Consider the following 14,961-nt stretch of genomic DNA (forward strand, 5'->3'; position numbering starts at 1 on the left):
TGGGAGGGCATTTATTTTTCTCTAAATGTCTTCTGGCACCAACCCAGCTCCCTTCGAAATAATCATTGGTCTATGACCATGTTTACAGAGACTACCCATTAGTTATGATTTATAAATAAATAATGAAAGCCCAATGTCACGGATTCCTCCTCATTAAGAGTCGAGTACATGTGAGACAAACAGCACTGCCTGAGTGATGCTGCGATGATTGTCGTTGCGTGCCTCGAGTTAATGCCCACGTCGCTGCGATGCTTTATATTTCTGCTACAGCGGGAGGGAGATGATGCAAACTTCCGTGCATCAATGTCACGCACGGGGTCTGTGAAGGCAACCATGTCAAGTTCTGAAACATACACTTTTTTTGCCCCCCCCCTCGGTTCTTCAGGTGACACGCTGGCACTCTGTCCTTTACGCTACGCTTACTAAGAGGATGTACAAGAGGGAAAACGTGTCAGTGCAGTTTAAACTGTTGAGACGAGGAGGGGGGGGGGGGATAAGACAAAGCCGTGATGTGCTCCTCCCAGCGCATCACTTCTGACATGGACGCGACATGCGCCGCGCTTGCCTTGATTGTCACCAGGCAACGGGGAAATAATTCTCGAAACAAGGTTTCCCCAAAGACGGATGTTCAAACATTCTGCAATATGCTAAACTGCAGAAGCAGAGCGGTGCAGCAGGTAGATGTTATAAAGAGGAGTAGCTTACTCGCTAAGGTTAAGGCTCTTTTATAAAACGATCACATCTTCACAGAAAACGCAATCAAAGCAATTAGAAGCACACACTGCCTTCATGGTAAGGAATCCTCCCAAGCACACACAATATTTGTTCTGTCTGTTCCCCCGCCTACTGATACGACTGTAAGACAGATGGCACACGCCCGGGGAAGTGTACATATGTTCTGTTCCAAATGTAGAGAGGAGGAGGGAGAGAAACGGTAAATTAAAAGTCTTATTCCAAAGCCTGATAGTGTTTCCTGCGATCCAGAGACACGTGAGGCAGGTTAAACAGGTCTGATAGCAAAGGACAATGTGGTGCGTTTGATCTTAAATCCGACGTCAGACTAAACACGACATCCAATTACTTTACACGTGAGATGCTCGATGGCAGCGCGGCCCGCAGCCTCTCCAATAACTCTGACAGAAGACAGCCACGTGAAATCGTAATCATGCTAATGTAATGGATTCATAGACTTTCAAAGATTCCCACTTTCAGTTAATGACTCCCCCCTCCTCCATCCCCCCCATACGTAGATGTGACGGCGGACTGTATACAAGCTGCATCAGCGATAATGGAATGTTGTAGGTTTCCTTTTTTATTTTGATGAATCAACAGGGGTAGGGGGGAGGGGATGGAGAAGAGCGAGAATAAACGTTACATAATGCAAAAGGTTCTGTCCTTCAGCTCAATAACAAGGTGCTACGCTACATTACCCCCTAAACCTCCATCCTACCGGCGCCAATTCTCACGGGAACCCGGCACATTTGTGATACATTTATTTCAATATGGGGCTTGCCAGATAAAATACCCCGCAGGATTTTGATTTACAGTCTGAAATAGACCAACAATAGTCACTTCAGCTTCATCACACACTCACAGAACAAACATTTATCTGCACTCCTGAAGCAGTGTTTCCAAGGAGAGCTTTGTCATCTCCCTCCGAATGTTTGAATGGCAATGTGAGTTTAACTGCATTTCACAGTCGGGATCGGGTTTAGTTAGTATATTTAATCTGGCTGTCATTGTAAACGGGTTTTAAGGTATTTACATCCAGGACCCAAAAATACAAACATGTGACATACCAACCTCAGTTAGACATTAAAATCAATATTAGACAATTAGTTAAAAGGTTGTTTTTTTCATATTGGCTACTTTGTTTCACTTTAAGGCTGCAATTCCAAATTGTTTTAAGCAATTTTGGTGCCGAATCAGCAAAAACAGAGAAAAGAAGCCTTCAGAGACGGGACAACTCATCTAGAATACAATAGAATTCAGACACTGCAAACACATGATATGTGTAAAACAAGTCCCGAGACAAAACAGTGAACTAAAACATATTGATTGGCATGAGATCAACACACGCGCCCCTGTGTTTGGCCTCAATGCCTATTTTCAAACTCCCTGGAGGATACCGATGGACGTGAGCGTTGTAGGGAATGTGAGGATTTGCGAGGAAGACATGCGGAGACATGTCCACAAAGGGGAATAAGTGCAAGGACCCCAGGGAGAGAGAGCCCCGTTTGCACAGTTCTCATCCCCCCCAATGCCTGGAGGACACAGAGATCAACATCGGTGTTGATTGGGTCGAGTCGCGCTACGGCCATAAAACACAGCTTCTGTGGCCGTGTTTTTTTTGAAGTTGTCCACTGACCCCTTTTTATTGCCTTTTCCTCCGGTAGTGACAATTCAATCAAAGGATTCACTGGTCTCCGCGTCCACCGGGTTCACAAAGCTCCTCATGGCAGCACTACTGAGAGGAGCCAGAAGTCCATGAAATCCCTTCCTGTAGGACTGGTGAAGGATTTAAGTCCTAAGACAGTATTTGCAAGCGTGTGGCATTGATGCAGGAGGAGAGCAGCATGCCGGAAAAAAAAATGTTAGCACCAACAGTTTTTGTTTTGTTTTTTAAAATAATTGAACCAGAGAAGGAATTATGGCTGTCCCACTTTATCTGAAACGCACAGCAAAGCGCAGATCTGTGTGTCGCCGTTGCAGCCCTGACATTCAGGCGTCCTTATAGACATGATGCACAAACTGAGAATATGATTCCAGGCAATCTCTCCACTTTAACCGTCACCACAGAATATGCTGTCTGGCCCCATAACACAACAACGGTCCCGACTCTTTTTATTTATTTATTTTTTTTGCTGTGAGAATGTGTTTGTTTTGAACTGCGCACGTTTGGAGCACTGCCATTATCGCCGGGTTTTCTTTGGATGTCCCTGAATAAGAGTTGTCAGCTGTCCAGTCCCGTGTGGCCCGCGGCAGAACGGATCAACCGGTGCCTCCCTCTCGTCCCCGGGCAATCCGAGGCCATTTTCCCCTTCCCACCTTCCCACAAGGCTGTGAGAATGCAGTGATTAAATCTCCCTCAGCGAGCCAGTGCAAGGAATGGGGGAGGCCATCAGAGGGACCAACCTTTTCTTTATGTTATTAGACAGAAGTGTTTTGTATTACTTTTTCTTGAAATAAGACGTTTCTCTGAAATCAAAGTACTTCACACCGTTATTTTCCTTCTGCTTTTTCTCTCATCATCTTTTTCGTGCACATCATCCTATACAGAGGATCTTTTTCACAGCTTATTGCAGCCCTTGCTATCACTCAAGAAGGCAGACTACATTCAAATCTCATTTTCTGTTTGCAGGGCAAAGCTGATCTAATTCCCCTTTCTATCAATATATAATCCACGATAATGAGCTGTGCCAAATTCCTTTGATGGATATGCAGGGTCTTCTTTCTGCAGGCATTGTAAATAAAATGCAGCCAACATTTTCGAAGAGAAAATGAAGGGCCTGTTGGAGATTATAGGACTCGTTCCACAGCAACCGTGCAGAGTTAATATATTATATCTTTATATTTAAAGCATGCATTACTGAGGAAGCGTGACGGAACAAAGGTGACAGAGAAACCAATCAGGGAGTATTTCACAAATGTGGAGAATCTGAAAGCCGGGCGCCCCCGTAGAACCAGTTTCAAATATAGTAAAACTAAGGACCTTAATGAGGTATTAACTAACCTTGAACTTAACTTACACCTGCATATTTGGCCCTGGTCTTTCAGGTTGAAACAAGCATATATATTGCTAATGTTTGGCACACCCGAGGGAATTTTAAGGGCGTACTCCATCGATTTATTTAGTTTAATTTAATGAAGTCGGGGGAACTTGAGAGCCAAGTTAAAAAAAAGAAAAGAAAATGGGGCAGCAAAGTCTGATACATCTTGGATCTCACTCCCCAACATGGGTACTCCGGAAACACATCATATTTCATTCATATTTCTTGTAATACAACTGGATAGTGCTTTTCATCATACCTCCAAAATTCCCACTTCTTTCCAAGCTCATACCTTCAGTTTATAATGCAGACACAAGCCCAGGCTATAAGAATACCTAGATGATATCGTCAAGTAGTTTCCATAGACTGATTAGAACTTCCGACGACAAACAACAGAGGAATGTTTAAAATTGAAAAAAAGAATTGAAAAAAAGAAGCATTTGCTCCTCTAAAAACTATCTGGCTCACTTCACAGGAATAGGGAAAAAAGAAACATCCAATAAGAAATATAACAATACATGTTTAAGCCGGTCTGATTGTCTTCCTGCAGGTTTGACAGGCATGCCTAAGATCTTATGGAAAAATGTGCAGCAGACGTGGGCAAAAAGTCGTTTGATTATATGAAATAATGCTGTTACTTTGCAAATTTCATCTAAAAAATTGTGTGGATTTGTATATATATTACATACACATTTACATATATACATGTATATGTTTTTGGTGGAACTAAAAGACTTTGCATAATCATTCAGCATTAATGTATAGATTGTAGAACACACATTTTGCAAATGGTTGTTATTGAGTTCGCATCATGTTAGATTTTAGACAGAAATGTGTATCAAAGATAAAATCAAGAATAAACCCCTCTGCCCAGTTTTGGCCGCAGAGCGTCGATGGCTCATCTGAACATGAACTGAGTCTGAAAAAGTCTCTTAGCAAGCCACTCGTTTATATTCTTAAGAGAATGCAAGCAGCTGTGAACACTTAAACAGACGGTGAGTGTCATTTTATGATTGTGAAGTGAGCAGTGAGTCTCCCATCTTTTTCTGCACCAAGCAATGCTTACTTAATAAAAGCAATGGGAATTAATAATTATTGTGCAATGGGTTCATTATGTGCCCAGATGTTACTACCTGAACTATAAAGTCGTAATTAAAGCCAATAACACACATCAATGAGGAACCTGACGTGAATGTTAATATCTGGTTTTGTAGTCCTCTTTTGTCTACGATAGACTGTGCGACAGTGAAAGTCTCACTGGGATTTACAAAGGCTAATCCATCTCATAATAACACAAAATCACTGCTTTATTTATCCATTGAAGAAAATCCATGTCCCGGATGTGTGGAAATAATACCCAGGAGCATCTATCTATGTGCCTATTCTGATGTGAAGGACGAATGAAGGTTTGCAGTAAGACCTGCCAAGCACATTTTTCACAGTTTAATTCATCACGTCCATTTCTTCGCTGTATAATATGCCAATAAAAACAGGATTTTAACCAGACTTAGTAGTTAAATCAAAAATCAAACGAGTCGAGAAAAGGCCAGTACAAATCGCCATTGGCAACACGCACTTAATGCCAAAATACCCATCTTTTACTTTTAACTGTAACACGAGTTTCTGATTGCTGGACCAATTGGAAAGAAGGCACATCTCAGTCTGCTGCACTGAATAATGTGCCACTGGTGGCAGTAAGAAAGTAAGCACGTCAATGATTATACAGTATATATATATATATATATATATATATATATATATATATATATCCTATATTTATCTTATAAATGAGAACCCTGCGTGGTTTTTGACGCCACGTCACACCAAAAAGTTGTGAACTGCTAAAAAACAGACTTGATGGGACGCACCTGTGTGCAAACTCGCAAACAAATGTTCACGCACATTCTGGATTCAGGGGAAATTGAGTTGGTGAATTGAAGCCAGATTGTATAAATTCAATGTGGACAAAAAGGACTCATTATTATTGTCCCTCCCTCATTGCAATCAAAACAGCATTGTTACTTCTGATTGAGTTAGAGGGACGTACTTATTACTTGAGCACCATTCAAAAGTAAAATATACAAACGTACTCAAATATACTCAAACTGGGCTTAACATTCCATCAGCATGGTCTCACCAGTCCATTCACCTTAACAAAACAAAGCCTGAAACAGAATTGTGTAAATGACAGCTACCCCTCCATTAATTACACTCCAGAGTACAAGTACTAATCATATGGCCGACCAAGTAACAAAAAACAACTTGAATAAGTGGATTGTGTTAACCCATCAAAGCCCCATTTTCAAATAATATCACGGGTGGCTGATCCACTAATACAAATCATTTCGGCAAGTTGCGAAGCAATCAGTCTGATTGATGCAAACATATAAATACTGCGCTGACACCACGGTGTAATGCTGCATGATGGATGCACTGGCGTTGTGACAACTTTGTGAATGGAAGACAGAGGAATGATCAAGTGTACAGGGACAAGTGTACATCATCAACAGGCGCATCGATTCCCGAGACAAAGAAACCCTTTTCTTGGTTGATCAGCAACTGCAAATATTCACGCCGGCCTTTGAATTGAACCATTTAATGAATCTCAATATATATTTTTATACCTCTATTTCCCCAATTGAACATGAACAACAATTGAGTGTGAATCATATAGCCTGGTTGTCAAATAAGCCCTCTGGTGATTGTATGAGGTGCTTTTGGAACAAAACATTTGGGTAAAAACACGAGTGACTTTATCATTAATGACGGGGTGGTTCGCCACTCAAAGCCTGTTCACACAAGTGCTCGTAAACGTGGAGGAAAGGAGGACGTCGCTGACGAATGGTGCAATGTGGCAGGATTCCATATGTTTGCATTGGAGAGGAATGGATGGAATGAGTGACTTACAAGTGGTGTCAGTTTCGTCTGAGTCGTCGGGGCAGTCGGGCTCGCCGTCGCAGAGCCAGGCCTCGGGGATGCAGGTTTCCCGGTCGCGACAGTGAAACTCCCCAACGTCACACAAGATGGCCTCTGGGCGGCGTGAGGAAAGAGTGGAGGAGGAGGAGGAGACAGAGAAGATGCAGCATGAGGTTGATGACGGTGAACAGGTCGAATGCATGTTTCACCAGGAAAACATTGAACATGAGCGTGAGTGTAGAAGAAGTGACTTTTTCTATGGAGCCGGCGAGCAGTGAATGGATCAGGTGAGGGGGCGTTGATGTGAGGAAAATTACCTCTATCGTATCATCAACGGCAAGCGTGGAGCTGAATGAGACATGCCAACGGGGCGTATGTTCATTCTTAAAAGCTGACGATCAAATAGAGCAGCGTTTGTCCCTTTTTCTCAGCGGGGTCCATTTGCAGAGCAGAGTTCTTTGTCAGAACGGGAAGCCGCGCATTTTCATCCCCGCAAACGTTAAAACGGCACCCGAATAGGCAGTCGTGGACGCTGCCCGGACATTGTGATTGTGACAGCCACTCTACCCTAACAAAGACGTGACGTCCTTTGCGCCTCGGCAAACTATTACAAAGAGGTTTGGCAAGTTTCTTCTTATCTTTTTGCCTCCTTGGTGTTTTCATTGACGGCAGGACTGGGGGAGTTCAGTGAAAGCCCAGTCGACTAAAAAGTCATCATAGCCCGTGGCAAGCATCCGTCAAAGTGTTGACATCCTTCCTGCCAGTAGCTGTCAGAGACTCGGCTCAATCATTCTGCAAAAATGACACCAGCTTTTGCAAGAGATTTGACGCCGCAATGTGACCCGCCACATGCTTCTCCTCGGTGACGAGCAAAAACTCTATTTTATTTTTCCAGCTTAACCCACGGACAAAATCAGCCGGGGCTCTAAATCCCCCCTCGGTACTCGCTGTCTCCCTCTTTTTCCCAGTGTGTTTCTAAGCCATTAGTGGTGGGAGTGGAGCAAGTGGGAGATCAGGTCTGCAGCGTTTAAACAGTGGGAGTGATAATTCAACGCACCGCTGCTCCCTGCCCAGGCGCCCTCAAGCAAATTCACCACCCAGGGACAAATCCGAAAAGGTCAAACATCTCATCCATTCTGCCTGCCCTATTCCCACTGATGCAATATATCTGAAATCTTACAATTTAAATCAAGGTCTCTTTTGAAATATTCAAAGCCCTCTGTTTTTTTTTCTGGTTTTGAAGGAGGGGATGCGGGTGGGGTGGGGGGGGGGAGGCATTCTTAAAATTGCATAACAAAGGCCTGAACCCTTTAGAGAGAAAAATAATAATCAAATGCATGTGGTGCTGAGCAGGGAAAGGGTATTTCAAGGTAGCCCAACAACGCATGAGGAATAGGCTCCGGATTGTCATTTTGCAGCTAAACAGTGACGCAGACCCATTCTAATGAACGGATTAGTTTTCAAAACACACAAGATACTCTGCTGCGGACAAATGTGGTTCATTTAACATAATCAAGCGATACGTATTCCCCCAAAAAAACTGACGTCTTACAAAGAACTTCACACGAGCTGAATATGTTAACTGCTCTATTTGCAGTTCCTCTCTTAAAAATAGCAAAAGCACCAACAAATACACGCTGGGCTCCAGGTTGGCCCAGGCCTGCTCAGCTTGCTGGAGTCTCTAAAGGGTTATCTCCCGGGCCTTTAAAGCTGAATTGATTTCCATTCACAAGCAGAGGGTTGGTGGCAGGAGGGCCATTTCCTCAGCGAGCAGTGGAAGCCATGAAAGAAACTGCCCCTGGTCCTCGGCGCAGCCAGTCACCCATTGATGTTCTACCTCCTTTCATGCCACTTCACCTTGAAAGCTAAAAGGGCCAAATATGAAGCAACCAAATGACCTCTTATGTCAATTCATCTTTCCGCGCGGCTCCTCCGAAAAACCCGCTGTACTCCGCGTCACGGGCCGCTTCGACGGGGGGGGGGGGGGGGCGGCTGTGCGAGGACAAAAACAGGGACAAACACATAACGGAGGGAAAGTGACAGCTGAGTTGCGCTTTTGTCTCTCTTCCGTATGCCGCTGTGTTTGCATAAAAAAGAAACGTCGGGGTGCAGTATCGCACAGCGTTGTGTAACTTATTGATAATCCTAGACAAACATCGACGGCGATGGCGGGAATAGCAAAGAGGAAAAAGGGCAGCAGCTTCTGTAAGTGGGGAGGAGGAAAGACAATAAATAAGAAACCGGTGGTATCATTACCATAACAGTGGGAAATACAGTGGCACTCAGCCGGGCACATTATCGGGAGCTTTATTCCTGACACCCAACAGCCACCGCTGGCACAACATTGTGGCTCATTAAAGCCGTTGAGCCTTTGAAATGTGCCACATTTTGTAGAAGAACAAAGAGGTATTTCGAAGGCGAGGGAACGGGGAGGACGGTTTGCAAACCTGCCGAAGGACGACCGGCCAGCAATTCATGCGGCACATATTTTGATCAATTTTTTTGTTTTTAGCTGGAGCTGAGCTATGCATTTGGTGTTAACCCAATTACCCAAGACATCCGTTATACAGCAACACGAGCACCTCGACAGCGCAGCAGTTCTCTTCATCCTGCATCCCGCTGTAGAGCAACCACTCTTATTTGCTCAGTCCTATTAAAACTCTGAATTACATGAGCTTAGGTCTTCATTTATCTTTCTAAACAATGTTATATTGCAGTGAGGTAAGCTACAAACCGCCAATCCCTCGCATTGCATCAGACCAACAGTTCACAATACGGTACTGTGGATAAGTGGTAAGCCCGAGGCCTTTTCAAACAAAAACCCGTGTTATAAAAGCAGCAATGTGCAGCTCAAAGTGGCGAATTCAACCGCGTTGAAGAGCTGAGAAGATCTGAGAACATTCCTAACGCAGAGAGGCCTATCTTACAGCCGCAGGTCGAGAAGGAGCCGCTGCGTGAAGAAGCTATTTAGCTCATCTAACTGCAAAGCTGCGTGTGCACTTGTCAGGGCGATAGTCCATTAGATCCGTGTTCACAGCCAGCATTCAGGGAGGTAAAGGTCACCCAACAATCAGTGTGGGAGAAAAGAGGCAATTAGAGTGGAATATATCAGAAAAAAACACATAAAAATGCACAAGCATGAACTGACATATAAACTCTCACGCGCATGATTTAACTCTTAAAAAGGAGTCAAAATTTCCAAAAGCAGTTACAGTCCAGTTACAATAGTGCGTGATGGCCAGAGAGGTTTTCACAATTCCAGGCGAAAACGGGTAATAGAGTTTTGTAAATTATATAATAATAAAGGAAGGGATGTGTTGGAAGGAGGAATGAAGGCCCGCCCCTAATCCAGGTCGGGGGGGTAGGGGTGGGGGGGGTACAGGGTGGTCTTCTGGTGCGTATTATGTCCATTTTGGAAAATACACTTATTTACTCTCTTGGCAAAACGAAAAGATCGATATCATTCCCTCCCGCGCACACACACACGCCAAATGAAAACCCCCCCGGCAGCAGATTAGGTTACTGTAGACTGGAAGGTGGGGAAAACAATCCGGATACGCTCTTCATGAAGCACAATTCATGAAGAGCGCAATTCACCTACCAAAAGTACTACTATGGCATTATTATATATAATCAAATCATTAACATATCGTGATCACACTCTCGTCACACACAGTAAGTAGCTCCTCCGGTCACCCCGATACGTACATACGTACATTCTAAGAACTAAGTCAAACTATTACCTTACAGAGAGAAATATGAGATTATTTCATTGACCTGTTTAGTTAACAAGTTCCCCTTCTTACTCTAAGGTCTTGTTTCAAAGATATTTTGGTGAAATGCGTGAAATGACATCTGCAGTACACTGGCTGCGTAGAGAGAAACTGGTTGCTCCAAAAAAGTAAATAAAAAAAACGGTTTCATAAAAAAATAACGTAAGCGAAAAGCACCGATGTCAGACTGAATGTATTAGTTGGAGTACGTGAGAGTGGAACATTCCGCTCAAAGATACATGGATTGGGTAATATACACCAAACATACAGGTAAAAATACATCGCAGGGCAGAGAAATTTAAATGCACTTGGAGAGGCCGCCATGCATGTGGGCGCACACACACACAAGAAGCCCACTACAATCCATGTACATGCACATAGATTAGTGGTTTTGTCCCGGTGTACACTATCGGAGCAGATGTAGTGTGCTGGCCAGCTGCAGGTCATGTATGCATTATGGATGAGCGCAGGGCTGCGAGCCAAACTAAGCAGGTTATTATGTATAACAACAGTATAATGCGGTCGCTCCCTTAATCATCATAAATCTTATCCGCTATAAGACGCGTTGCAGTGCCATGCATCACAATGACGCCTGATACCTGGATAATTAATCTTTATTACAACCGTATCTCTGGAAGTGACTGGTGCCGTGTGGTATTTAGACTTAAATGCCATCCACGTCTGGTCTGATCAGAATATGAAGACTAGAGAGAGAGAGAGAGAGAGAGAGAGAGAGAGAGAGAGAGAGAGAGAGAGAACCGCAAGTCTGCTGACTGATGAACGATTTGAGAATGTCACAGCCCTCCTGGACGCATGCCCACACAGATCCACGTGCACGTCTCCTCCCTGAAGATCCTAGAAAAACTTTAAAAAAAACACAATTCTTAGAAGATTTTGCACGATAACAAGCAGCGTTAGAAATAATGATGTGCTAAGATGTGCCTCCGGGAAATGCCAGTTCCTACCCGGGACCGAACCCCCATGGCAACGCCTAACAACTCTGCATTCAAGCCATGAAATGGGTAAGAAATCAATGCCCGAAGACGTTGGGGCCTTCATTAGTTGCTGCCCGACCTGCACCACAGAGCGAGGTCACATTTGTTTTCCTTACAACCAGCAGGGGCATGCCAACAAAGAATGAAAAGGGGCGCGCCGTACGAGGACTTTCTGGAGACAAAAGTAGAACGGCCTCCTGCTCCTTGGCATAAATCTCTGCCCCGGCAAACAATGAATGATTAATAAAACTGATCTTAAGCCGCTTGCTCTTTCCTGCCCTTTAAACAATACGCCTCATGCAAGGATTGTAAAAACCCTTTAGTGTGCTCATGAGCCAAGCTTGTCCACACCTGATCTGATTAAGGCGTCAGGTTAATGTGGAGCTCTTAATTGGATCATATGAAGAGGCCTGCAGCAAAAGCATGCAGGACAAACAGGTCTTGAGGGCCGGGCTAATAGACAGTGCTGTTTAGGATGTTTCAGAAATAATTAGCAGGATAACAAGGATTAGCACTTTTGGCTGCACAAAAGGCGGTCAGAAGTAATCCTCGAAAACATTATAACTTAAAAGGATAATTTGAGTTTCTTTTTCTTATTTTCTTAGCATTTGCGATTAGCACTGCTCACAGTCGTAACACTTTAAACCGTGTGCAGCTGCACGTACACCGGAAAGCCCACGTTGCAATCAAAGCCCATCTCGAAACACTCACACTGCTGCTAAACGCTTAAATAGCAACGTTACTCAGACCGTTACTTTAAATGCTTCTTACTCAAAACCACCTTGGTCTACGCTGCTGGCTGCCGTCACCCTGCGGTTTTGAGTGACAGCATTTTATCTGGTCTGCTTGTTGGTGCACTACGGCAATATCGGAAGTTGTGTAGCTGTATAAATGTATACATTTAAGATGTGCTGCTATGACTCTTGAAGGTGTGCCAATTCAAGATTTTGGGAGATTAAAGTGTGTGAGGGCATCCGTAAATGTTCATGATTCATCACAGTTAGCGAGAAAATTGCACATAAAGGGACCGTAGGTAAATAGGACGGACCTACGGTATCTCCGCTTGTGCAAATCCATTATGATGGAGGCCGATAAGAGCATCCGGGTGAGTAGTCATCGATAGTGTAAGACGTCATTCAATGAATTTTGAAGGGTTCTGAGCTGCTCTCCGGTTTTGAATGTCGCCTACATGTGTGAATGTAATTTGCATGAGAATGTGTCATTACACTGTCAGTGATAGGAAAGTAAATCCCCCACAGCCTCCCCTCTGCCGGCCCCCTTCACATGTTCCCTCCAAGGTCACCTAATCACTGTATTTCTTGAAAGACCTCCATCTTAACCAGCAGCAGTGTGAGGGATTTATGCCTCACTCCATGTCATGATTACCAATCAGGTAGAGTAATAGCTGCTTAAGCAGATGGGGGTTTTGTCATCACTGAGGGGTGAAGTGCCAGTCAAGGTTTCCACCGGGTTTGGTCCAATGCCGGCTGATACTGATGCGGGTCATGTCAGTGCCTTGGGTGTAGCTTCCACAACGCACGGCATTGTCTGAGTGTGCGGGGGGGCGGTTGTTAGGATGAGGGATCACATCCTCCACTGTACCGCTGCAGACACACCAAGGGAGCCGTCCGTCATCCGACAAAGCCACATCCGGCGCGGTGGGACTTTGAAATGAATCGCCTCGTTCCAATCGTACAAATGGGTTTGAATCAAAGTTCTTTCCCAGAAACAGACAGACAGAATATATATACTATTTACTAAATCAATCAAAATCAAAATCATTGACATGGGGCACTGTATGTACACTGAAAGGTAATAAATAAAGGGTGATATAATACAGAAAATAACACATATGACTTGTATACGACGAGTGTTAATAGTGAATTTATCATGCTGCAGGAGGGCTCGTTTACATCTTCATGAGCCTCTTCACTAGGAGTAATTAAGGAGCTAAAACATACGAGATAAAAAGCTGGATTTTATTTAACTTGAGTGTGTATTTTTTTAAATGCACGCTGTCTTGGATATAAAATGTAAGGAGTGGAGTGAAGTGGAGTTTAAGATTTAATGTAATTTACTGGCCAAAATGCAATGCTCAAAAATCAGCAAACAGCAATTGGACTCAACGGTTTATTCGGTATAATAAACCACTTGGCATTGCTAATGTGACATTTCTGTGTCATTGCCTGCCACCAAACCATGGAAGCATGTGATCCAAGATGGACTTGCCCTTTATTTAGGTTTTTTTCACGTTACTCCTCAGTGAATTCTGCAAAGTTGCACAGCTGGGAGTCAATTCGCGCAGATCTGATTAGCTTCGTTCCATTAGAAGAGGGGACACATGTCTCTTCCAATATGCGTCACGACGCAAAGCAGCCTAAGCTTGAAGAGCAGCGTGAGTGTTTAAACCGCGTTATCAACCGAGGAACTGAAGTAAACAACGCTTAGGAGCAGCGTCTTGTTCCTTTCACCCGTCAGTGGGAAAAGGTGAAACAAGCTGAATCGGATGTGACGTCTGAAAAACGCTGTTACCCCGGTATGAGCGTGGTTAAGAGCCGTGGCGATCGACCAGTGGAGCACATGCAATGACTGTTTGAACTCCAATTTCATCTTTACACGGCAACTGGTTGTTTCCAACTAGCCTAGTGCTTTGCGCCTTACTGCCTGTGGGTCGGTTTTGCATGATTCAGTAAACACAAAATAGTTGGCGCTTACTTTTAGAAGTTTCAATGGAGCTTAAGCGGTAGTTCAAGAAGAAAGACTCCTTTTATGCCACAAGTAATTTAGATATGCTTCAGCTGGTCTCCCAGAATGATCCAATCAGCGGAGATTGGCTGCGTCCAATCACATAGTTGCTGTTTTTAAGGGGTTCTCTCTGTGTCATTTCAGTGCAAAACCGGATGCGGCCCTCCTGCACCCCCAGCAGCTATCAGGCATTCTTCACTCCTCCTGGGTTTTCATCAGCTCCCATCTTCACCGCCACCACCAGTGTCTGGACTCCAGAGGGGGATTCTGCCCAGCAGAACTCTGCATCCCGGCCCCTTGATTATCACGGTTTAGGATGGAGTCCAATCGCCAATGATTCTGCACTATTTCAGTAATATACTGTGCAATAAATGTTTGTCCTGATTGAACCCCTTATGGTCTACGCTGTTCTGTTCAACAACAAAAAAGGAATTGATTTGGAAAACAATGTACAGATCTCATTTCAGTACTATTGAATTCCTGGAGCTCACAATGTTTTTGTAAAAAAAAAAAACGGAAGAAAAGTCTGTAATTCAGTCTGAGCGAATAACTTCCACACAGCACGTGTAGTAACTATCCACTGAATGTATTAAATGTGCTCTTCGGAGTTTACCCTAGAAAACAAATTTGTTTGATTCCTCATCGAATCCATTCAACGTAAACAGCATTTCACAGCAGTGGTTTTCCCTCACAGCTGCTGTATTCAATGCCTCTAATACTCCCACGTACACATGCCTTGCATTAAAATGAATTACCTATTGC

General features: G+C 43.9%; 1 protein-coding gene across 1 annotated transcript in view; it reads right to left on the bottom strand.

Moving 5' to 3' along the window:
• The window catches only part of lrp1bb (low density lipoprotein receptor-related protein 1Bb), a 138,415-nt gene extending 131,621 nt beyond the window's left edge, over positions 1-6,794 (bottom strand). The window contains exon 1 of the mRNA XM_078091226.1: positions 6,678-6,794. The gene's annotated coding sequence lies outside the window, so the exon portion shown is untranslated. The remainder of the gene's footprint in view (positions 1-6,677) is intronic.
• Positions 6,795-14,961: the final 8,167 nt, after the last annotated feature.

The sequence above is a fragment of the Gasterosteus aculeatus genome, chromosome 16 (genome assembly GCF_964276395.1).
Source record: "Gasterosteus aculeatus chromosome 16, fGasAcu3.hap1.1, whole genome shotgun sequence".
Lineage (NCBI taxonomy): Eukaryota > Metazoa > Chordata > Actinopteri > Perciformes > Gasterosteidae > Gasterosteus > Gasterosteus aculeatus.